This window comes from Sinocyclocheilus anshuiensis, unplaced genomic scaffold (genome assembly GCF_001515605.1).
Source record: "Sinocyclocheilus anshuiensis isolate Anshui unplaced genomic scaffold, SAMN03320099.WGS_v1.1 scaffold71, whole genome shotgun sequence".
Classification (NCBI taxonomy): domain Eukaryota; kingdom Metazoa; phylum Chordata; class Actinopteri; order Cypriniformes; family Cyprinidae; genus Sinocyclocheilus; species Sinocyclocheilus anshuiensis.
The window spans coordinates 1,212,930-1,223,384 of record NW_015548203.1 but is presented as its reverse complement, the minus strand read 5'-3'; the positions used below and the strand labels follow the sequence as shown (position 1 = coordinate 1,223,384).

The following is a 10,455-nucleotide window of genomic DNA, read 5'->3' as shown; positions in this document are numbered from 1 at the left end:
GAGTTGGTGTTTTTTCAATGTATGCTTCAGACACGGGTCACGACGAGGCGTTCCCCATAGCGACCCCTAGAGGACGCAGTTCGAAGTTCCCATGAAAGGGAAATCTCCTTTTGAAGTGGACTTTGAGCTTTATAACTTTGCAGATATGTTTTATGCTCAAACAGCAGCATTACAGACTAACTAAAGTTGAAAAAGTGAAAAAGCATAATAGGACCCCTTTAAGATGTGCAGGTGTGCAAGGAGAGAAACCTTGAGAGGAACCAAGTTTGGGGAGCCCATTCAACTGGCACATATGTAAATGTACATATGCTAAAAATTATTACTTACATAATGTGTAATAGTATAGCAGATGTTTACTGAATAAATGATTAAATAATTGTATGTTATCCTACAGCAGAATCTTATTTGATTCTTACAAGATTATTATTTGATCCTTGTTGGTTCCAAGTTAAGACAGATGGATATTCCTTTATGAATATGTTTTGACAAAGATTTGACCAGTATGTGGACTTTTTATCTGTTTCTGGCAAATTGTGGAACTAATAAATATTACAAATATTTATTTTGCTAGACATAACATGCGTGTTCTGTTGAGACTGATTTTTACTATTTTATGTTTTCATGCTTGTGCACAGTGATGTATGGATCAATTACTTTATTTTTATTTCTTTATTTAGGCCTGCATCTATAAATGATTTACTTATTTTTAAAAAATACATTAAAATGTGTTGCATAACCAACATTCTGCAACCCATTTTGTTGTAATTTGACAAGAAAACCATAAAACAGAAAGGACCCAAATGAGTGAAAAATATATTTTGACCTTGAAAAAGGCATATTTTGTTTGGGTCAAATGGAGTGACCCTAAAAAACGTAATGGTAACAAATTACAATAAGGTTCTGTTAGTTTACTACATCAGTTTGCATGAACTAACAATGAAAAAGCTAACACTTTAAATTAGGGGTATTCACTATTAACTAAGGGGTTTCCCTCATTAAACTCTGCTTATTGATAGTAAAGGTAGTTGTTGTAGTAGTTATTTTTAGGTGTTGGGTATGGTTAGAATATGATCATACAGAATAAGGCATGCTTTATAAGTAATAATAAATAGCCAATATGCTATAGTAATTACATGTTTTAAACTAGACTTCAATAGGCTTTTTTTCTGAGCTAATCAAAACACAGTAAATGTCTGTTGAAGCTTCATCCCCACGTTTTATCACAAAGTAGCCTAACAGGTCCCCAGCAAAAAATATTGTAGAAAAGTACAGTAGAAGAAATTAAAATAAACAGCAACACCCCAAACAGAGCATGAGGACTAGAGTGACCAGCACAAACTGCACGACAGCATACATGAAGAGAGAGAGGGAGAGAGAGCGCAAGAGAGGGAGGGGAGGGGGAATCGAGCTTTTAAGAGATTTGATAGAGATTAGAAGCGGCACAGTGTTGAGAAATATTTTATGTTCGATACGAAGCTCATTTCATGGTGAAAAGGCAGAGAGCGCGCGCGAGGACGCGGACGGAGCTGCGGAACGCACGACTGAATGAATGAGACGATGAAGAAGAGCTCTGGGCTTTCTGGAAACAGGTCATAGGTGATCTCAGCAGGTCATAGGTGAACTAAACAACTGCCAAAAGCTTCAGGTGGTTTGAGCGAGTCGTAATGTCTTCGAGGGTTTGAGGAGAGGTCGTGGATGTCTCGACAGACTCCTGGAGAAAGTTCAACATCAGGATGAACAGGTACAAAATCGGACTATAATGTTTATATTTGTGTCGTGCAGTGTTTTTACAATAGCCTATGTCGTTTGCTTCCACAAAGTTTATTCGGTTTTCTATCAATTTGTATTTTTTAAGTTATTATAACATTTACACAGTGCACGGACAAAAATGCCATGGTATTAGTGTTTTTTTCCCCTTCATTTTATTTTATGTACAATCCTACATGTACAACTGTTAAAAACGATGTAAATGCAGTACTAAATTAATTCTATGGTGAATATCAATCAGGTACCATGGTATTACCATGGTTTGGACACTGCTATGATGATAATACTGTAGTATTCCTTGAAGAGCCTTGGAGTAAATGCTTCATGAATATACAGTACTTAGGATTCAGCACCTTATATCAAAGTACCATGGTAATGCCATCTGGTTCCATCATTATAAATGGTTTTTGGGACAAAGAAACATATTTTGGGGCACTAGTATTGGTCATACTATCGTATTCTTTGAAGTACAATAAACATACCTTGAATATGGTAAATGCATATGGTAATCATTCAGTACTATGATATACATTATGACATATATATACATAATATATTTATTATTTACCATTATCAGATTATATCTCTGTATCATTTTACATTTTGTAAAAGTGCATTGGCAAAACAAATGTGTTGGGCATTGTATAATGTAACACTTTTTTTTTTTAAGTGACTGATGGTCGTTGTTACAAAGTTGAATAAGCTACCCCTTATTCGACTTTTTTTTTTTTCTGTCATTCCCATCATGTTTTAAATGTATTTATGCTATCTTAATAGTGACTGTAAATGAATCTGTCATTCAAATGCTGCTGAAATAACAGATATTCCACAATGTTTGCATATAGTCCAAACAGAGCAATCTCAATCTCTCTTGTTGGGAAAAAAGCCATAATAATTTTGTTCACATTTAATAATGTGTGATTTATCAACAATTCAATTCTGTTTGGCTTTTTTTTATTTGATATGCCTCTGTTATGCAGAATTTAGTGGGTAGTGATCACTATATGCATAAGTATTTGAAGGTTTGCATTAATGCATGCATTATTTCATAATGTAGATTATCATAGGCTTTGACGTGTCCATCACGATTAAACACAAAAGAGGAGTTAAGTAGCTCTTGTAAGGCTTTGACACTCATTGCAATGTAGATGACTTTTGTGCTCTTTTGTGCATTTGTCTTGAAGCTCCTTTTATCTGCTTTCCATGTCCTGTGGGATGAATTCCTAGCTTCCTACTCCATGCTATGAGGTCTGTCGAGTCTCTTTGAATTATCATTGCAGCACTGAACCCCCTGTCGGCTGTGTCATGCTTCTGTGCATGAGAGGTCAGCATTTAAAAGTCTTCCGTTTGTGTGAACAATGTCATATGTCGTCAGGGATGTTTGCAAAAGTGTTGTAGCTGCTCCCTGTGCCCTCTCACATAATGTCAAGAATTCACAGTGTGTGATCTTCATCTGATAATGTGTGTGCTCTGTGAGATGGCCCTAGAAAAATCCGCAAGAGTTCATGTGAAATCCTTTATGACAGAAGTGATTTATATATTTTTTTTGCACATTGCGAGTGCTTATTTCCTTATGCAGGAGATTTTTATTTTTACCCCCAATCACCTGAGCCATAAAAGCTGTATATGGTGAGACTAATTACTCTTGATCAGCAAGAAAATTACGTAATGACAACTCTGAATGGCTGATGGCGCCACAAGAATGCATAGGCTATAATCTCTTCACTAGTGACTGTTCTGAGCCATGATGTTAAGCAGATGGGAAAAATTCATGATTTTGTATGTATTTTATTTTTTAACACAATATACACAGCAAGGAGAACAAACAAAGCAACAACAATAATAGCAAAATAAATAAAATTAATAAAAATTTGAAAATAAATGAAAGAACTGGCTTTGAAACAGTACTCAGAAATTGCACAATTGTAAATTTCACAAAATACCAAAGAAACCGCAAGTAACACATTGAATTAAACATGACATTTTAAAATAGAAAGACTGAAATAGTATTTTTTTTGTAAAACATACTCCAGTAATCTTTGTTTTATTTCCAACTTTGAAAACCTTTTTTTGTTTTTACAGTGAAGAATATAAAAAAAGAGTTACAGTAAGAACTTTACATAAGGGTCAACTGACCCTTTGGAAAGACCCGCCTCCCTTAGTTACTGTTGCTACGTCTGACAAGCCATGCTGCTCTCACACCACGCATCATGTTCTGACGCAGTGAAAAACACATCACGGAGCAAAGAGGAAACTGACAACGTGCCAACAGACAAGACAGAGCAGGTTACTTTTGGTATGAAACAAAGATTCGGCTTTCAAATTTCGTCATTTTTTAAAGAAATTCAAACAATGAATACCGATTTGTGGATCTGTGTCGTGACAGATCGCTCAAGCGGCACGTGAGCTGATCACCTCTAGCACAAAATAAACATGAATGAACATCAGAAGGTATTTGTTTCAAAAGACATCAATACACGCCATTTCTCAATTTCAAGTCCGCCGACGTTAATCTACTTTCCTGACTGGTTTGTTTGTCGGACAAAAAGGCAGATTCAGCGTTATGATTGATCAGATCACCTGTCAATCAAACTCCTGCCAAAGGGGGCTTGAGGAAATATAGAAAGGACTGAGTGTTTGAAATCGATAATGTGAGTTAGCCTAAAAAAATCATGCTGAAGTCAGTGAGTTTTTTTAATGGACTTTTGGTTTAATGCCTTGGTTGGTGGTGAATACAAGCTCAAGATATTTTCACATTTTATTCTAAGATAAAATACATCAATAATACCCCCATTTGATAAAAAAAAAAAAAATGCTTTAGTTGTCTTGAAAAAGGCAGAGGTTGTCAGGGACGTTAAACGTTACCATGCCGAACCGGTAAACTCATCTACTTACTTGTCTGTCTATACAGCCTCTTTGTGTTTATAATAGCACTCATTCAAACTATTCTAAAATGTTCAAGTTAAATGTTTTTAGATAAAAATTGAAAGAGTTGTCGGCAGCTTATTGGTGGTGACGTTAAAGTCATGTGATCATGTGTTCGTTTATAGCCTATGCTTAGCGCCAACATTTATAAATGTTGTGTTCATTTGTGAAGATTAAACGTGTAAGAATTATATTTCCTGCAATAATCCAAAAGCCAATGGAACTTGCGTTTTGTCTGGGGAACCAGGGTGATGGTAACTTCCGGGTTGGCTTACAAAAATGTGTCTTCACTCCGGCACTCTATATTTGGGTTTTCCAGAATGCTGATTAGGTAGCAAGAAAATCCCAAATATCGCACATCCTTATAAGATTGTTTTAGTGGTTACATTTTGTAACCAAAAAGCCGTGCATGTACAGTGGCATTGGTTGTTCAACATAGACTATGTCCCAAATTGCACTCTTGAAGTATATTTGTTGTGATGGTCGTCCCTTGTATGTGTCAGTGAATCCACAGAGACCGTAGCGTGTCTCATTTGCCATTTTGTGATTCTGAAAGGATCTCTTATAGGCCGCGGCACTCCCTCGATGCGCCCTTTTGCCTGATGCGGACTATTACCTGCCATTTAATGCACCATTACGTCACCAAAGTGTGCGGCATTTCAGACTTGGCTGTATTTTGCTGCGCATCTATATCACAATGCGGGATTTGCTGAATTTCCTCATTCCATTATTTCCTGAACAAGAAGATGAATGAGGTTTCAAAATATTCCCCGTGTCTGTTACAACTATTATGGACAGTCTATTGCAAAGCTTATTTCTGAACCGCTGACCTTATTGTTGCAGAATGGTCCATCTTAATCCAGGTACATTGACACCGTTTTTTGTGCTGGGTCACTTTGACTCTGTCTAGTCTATCATTTCGGAACGAGTTCTCTCAAACTTCTCTCTAACGGCTCCTAATGGATATCAGCTGCAAGATTTAGGTCTATTACCAAGGAAAAAAGGCCCCCAATGATTTGTTGTATTATCCATTATTCCAGCCCTTCATTTCTGAAGAGTGATCACATTATCTTGAGTAAGTATGTCACGCTGGGAATGACCTCACCATTTGTCACCAGCCCAGACACCCGAATGGGCATTAATAGTTTCAGCTGATGAATTTTAAAAAGCATTAACTGAGACTCTGTTCGCAGACTACGAAATGAAATTGGGAATTTGGTTGAACATGATATAAAAATATATCATGTTTTTGGCAGAGGGATTAAAGAAATTGTGATAAGAAATGATTTTTTTGTTTTTTTTGCAGAGGCCAATCTTCCTACTTTAAATCAAGTCCACAGAGTCATATAATACTTAAGTTAATTGCATATATTGAAGGAAAAGCAAAGAAACTCGCAGTGAATGACAGAAATCCAGTATAATAGTCTGCAGACTGCTATTATTGACTGTATATTAGCTGTCTCTGATGTGCAAATGATTTAGAAAGTGCTTTCCTCTCCCTTTGAAATGCCTCATAAACATGCTGCTTTTTATCATTCACTTGGGGTGGGCTTTTCATTGGTGGCTTTTATTGCTTGTTTACAGGTTTGAATGCACAAAGCGATCTTGCGTTTACTTTAATGCCACATTACCGAATGCGTTCGCTGCACTGCGAGTGCCAACCGTACGCAGCCCTTCACAAACAGTGATTACTGTGAGTAGATGATGCCACCATGGATTATTGAAACAGCCCATTATGTTTAACAGCTTCAAATGATGTTTTATCACCGTGAAAATGATATTTACCAGAGAGAGTGCAGGGAAGAGCTTGTCTCCTTCGATTATCGTCTGACATCGTGCCACTGCCACTTCAGTGCCAACCCAGAATCAAATTACTTCTCATGAGGAAATGAACCCACTTTCAAAACAATTAGTTTGCAATATTAAACATGTCTTTTAATTTCAGAAATAGCAGTGGGGTGCTTTGGTACACTCAAGCACACACATCTCCAGATCATGTAAGGGAAAAAATTGTCGATAACAGTAAGGGAGACTATAGATATTCAATCTGATTTGTTAGCTGAATGAATTTAAAGGGAAACCCTTTGGCAGGCAGGCAGGCCGAGAAGCAAGCATTTGAACGGTTTAGGATTTGATTAGGCTATTCGAAGCAAATCCAATCTCCAGTTTCTACTGTAAATGCAATCAGGGCTCAAAAGGAACTGGAACAGCAGCGTTCGATATCTGAAGTTGCTGCTGAACACCTGTCACTGAGTAGATGTTGCAGTTTCGAAGCAACTGCAGCAAAAAGCAGATGCCGCCGCTACAGCTATGTGCTCTGGAGTGTGATGTAAAATTTTCATCAAAATGTAATGCCTCGCTACTAAGAGGTTCTGAAAGCTGTCAGATGCAGCTCCAATGATTTATCCTTCCACTCTCGTACATAAACCATGGCTTGTGTTCGGAATGGAATTCTTGTGTACTGTTGACGGCATACTGCACAATATGTACTGCCTGTTGTTTTAAACAGCATACAGTATGTCATGAGACACATTAACACAGTAGCATGCTAAATTATCACATCATTCACTACACTGTATGTTCTATAAAGTAAATGTAATATTGTGCATTTTGAATCCAAGTTTGTATAAAAATTGTGTTGGTTTTTGACTTTGGCAGTCTGATTCAGTAATCAGTACAGGGGGTGATGTAAAAATCTGAAATCTGAAGATCATATTAAGCTTTTTACCTTCATCATTTTATGCAACTTATCAAATGCCTTTTATGGTTATATTTCATGTTTTTACTTTTGACCTAATAAAGTTTTTCAAAAAGTAATGCATTTGGTTACCAATGATACAACAAAAGTTATTCAAAGTAAGCCATATGTAAAATATATGTGTAAAGAAAGCAAAGAAAATATTGCTTATGTCTCAACATGGTTATTCAGAGTAAGCCATATGTAAAGTATATGTGTAAAGAAAGCAAAGAAAATATTGCTTATGTCTCAACATGGTTATTCAGAGTAAGCCATATGTAAAGTATATGTGTAAAGAAAGCAAAGAAAATATTGCTTATGTCTCAACATGGTTATTCAGAGTAAGCCATATGTAAAGTATATGTGTAAAGAAAGCAAAGAAAATATTGCTTATGTCTCAACATGTGTCATTTCCAGTCAAACTTTGCCAAATGATAATATTTAAGAAATAATATTATTCACTATTATCAATTTATTATGAAAAATATTATTTATTAAAAATAAGAACAAAATATGTAGTTAGGATGCATACATTTCTAGTTATTAAATTAGTCTAGTAAGACAAAGGATTTATCTTTATCTTCAAATAAATGTAATTTCCACAGCAGTGTTATTTTAGTATCAATGAGATACTATTATAGTTTTTATTAATTAAATATATTAATATTTTGAATTGTATTTATTTTTATATTTTCTGTTTTTCTTTTAATTTTAATTAAAGTTTCAGTGATGTTGTTGTGTTTTCTATTTTTTAGTAGCTTTTGTTTATTTTATGTCTATAGTTTTATTCATTTTATTTCAGTTATCGTTATTTTAGTACATCAAGTAAAATTAAAAAAATATATTTTTAATATTTAATTTTAATTCTTTTAATTTAATTTTAATTTTTTTAGTTTTAGTTGAGTTTTTTATATCTTTTTTTATTTTAGTTAAATAACCATGTTCCAGAGAATGTATGAAACAAAATCATCAGAGACATACTTCAATTTGTTGATTCAGGCAGATGACAAGCATGTATGTCCACTGTTGAACATTGTATTTTCAGAAAGTCCACAGGGACAAAATAGTTGAAAATAATCTAAGAAATTGTTTGTCTTTCCCCAGTGCAGCTCTCTTTGCATCTCGGAGTAACTGTATGATCATCCTATAGACTAGAGCTTTATTTCTATTCGCTCTCAACATCAAAGGTAACTTTTCTCGTATTGAAGTTTTAGCCACCTTACAGCAGTAGTGACTAGTTACAGGTTGGTGAAGTAGCTTTCTAGCTACACACACCGTGCATTTTAAGGTTGACAACCCGAGTTTTTCTGTTACGTTATATATCCCATTCATGCATAGCAACGCTCCCAATTATAAGTACCATTGCGGTTCTATTCCAGAAACAAAAACGATCAAAAGGAGTAACGTTTTTCCCCCCCAAACAATAGCTTCATTCGAATACTGACATGCGCACTTCATTTTTCACTTGACGCGGCTGGCAACGGCTGCACCTCCATATCACACACACAGCATCAGAAAATTGAGAAGAAGCCCAGCTAACGTTACTAATTTGAGATTAATTTACTCTATCTTTGCCCTAATCTACGACAGTATAATTTATCTGGTTGATAATATAAAATACATTTCCTAGGTGAAGGCCACAGCTTACTTTACAACTTTATTCCCCAGTGGTCACCGCAGAAAAAAATGCTGAGGAGAGAATAGCAGGAAAAGAGAGAACGCTGTTAGCTCTAAGAAAAGCTCATGTTAAAGTTAACAGATAATTACCTTTTTTTTTTCAAATAAGGCTTCATATTACATGCACTATCAGAAATATATATGAAAAACAGTCATTAAATTGACAGAATTTGACATTTTAACACTTACCGCCGAATCCGTCGATGAGACCTCGGCGGAGACGAGGGCTCGGATGAAAAATCGCGCGCAAATTCACAGTAGTTTCCTGTAACTGCCCCGCCTGCAGTATTTTCACAGTGAAATTCTGAATACGTTATTATACTGTGAAATATCACAGTTAAAGCCTGTGAAGTGATAATAATGTAATTTACTGTGAAATATTACAGTAACATCTTGTGAAATCCTGGAAATAATTTACACTGTACCGGCTTACAGTCTCTCCCATTCTTAGCTCAATTCCATCTTTTCTCTCTGCTTTCTGAACAAATTCAGTCTTTCATTGACCTTTGAACCCTTTGGACAGTCACTCATTCCACAGCTGGTCTTACAATCACTAAACACAGAGCAGTTGGGCTCTATTCCCCGGAGCTTCACCACATGCCAGACTATATCACTCTCCATTCACAGCGTTTCAGTTCAGTGCCGTTCCCAGTGGACGCTTTGAGAATGAAACCTGCGTCTTTAAAGCACATTGTATCTGGTCTTGTTTATGATATGTTATCCACTGTGCATGAATAGTTAGAGAGTGCTAGAAATTCAAATTTTTTTAGTGTTCCAATGCTTTTTCCATGTAACATTATTGTAGAATCATTGTCATGAAAATGTTGTGAATCTACTAAATTCAGCAGGAAATGTGCATTGCAAGAATGTAGAGTTGAAACTCAAAAGGTTGACAAAAGTGACATAAAAAGTTTCAAGCTTCTGACATGTTGATTATTTACTGGCCCAAGTCAAAAGTACATGCAAAACTTCCATGCAAGAGTTTAATATTTAGAATTAGGGCTGCGTAAATTATTGAAATAAAACCAAAATCACAATATAGAAATTAAAATAAAAAGAAATTAAGACTAATTATTAAGACTAGATATTAAGAAATTAAGAATAAATATTTGTATTTGTATTATTATTGTAGTATTTTTCTTAAATATTTTTAATATATGCTTTTTTACATTTGTATTACAGTGCAATTTTATAATACTAATATTTCTTATTTTATTTAAACATTGCAATAATAATTGTTCTTAAAAAGAAAAGTGTTATTTTTTTGTTTAATATATAATTTAATAAATATTTATATCCATATATATATATATATATATATATATATATAACACTATTTTATAGTGTAT

The 10,455-nt window shown here is 34.9% G+C and overlaps 1 protein-coding gene across 1 annotated transcript in view; it reads left to right on the top strand.

Annotated features, from left to right (window-relative positions):
• The first annotated feature begins 1,403 nt into the window (after positions 1 to 1,403).
• Positions 1,404 to 10,455, top strand: part of LOC107653428 (metabotropic glutamate receptor 6-like) — a 58,128-nt gene continuing 49,076 nt past the window's right edge. The window contains exon 1 of the mRNA XM_016440139.1: positions 1,404 to 1,741. The gene's annotated coding sequence lies outside the window, so the exon portion shown is untranslated. The remainder of the gene's footprint in view (positions 1,742 to 10,455) is intronic.